Source organism: Elaeis guineensis, chromosome 8 (genome assembly GCF_000442705.2).
Source record: "Elaeis guineensis isolate ETL-2024a chromosome 8, EG11, whole genome shotgun sequence".
Taxonomy (NCBI): Eukaryota; Viridiplantae; Streptophyta; class Magnoliopsida; order Arecales; family Arecaceae; genus Elaeis; species Elaeis guineensis.
The window spans coordinates 324253-324505 of NC_026000.2; positions in this window are offsets into that span (position 1 = coordinate 324253).

The following is a 253-nucleotide window of genomic DNA, read 5'->3' on the forward strand; positions in this document are numbered from 1 at the left end:
CGCGGTGGGTGATCCAACGGCACATTCGCGCTAAGGGAGGTGAATCCTTGTATCCCGCAATCAGCTGGCGCGTTATGACATGCACGGTACGTCTGTGCAGGTGAATATTCTATTCTTCTCCCCTCTGAAAAAGTTGGGATTCCTTTCCGTTTTCATTTACATACATACAACCGGTATCGCGGTTGGATCACCCACCATATCCACATCATCCCACTCACTAATGGCTTATGGCTGATGGAACAGGACACGACAT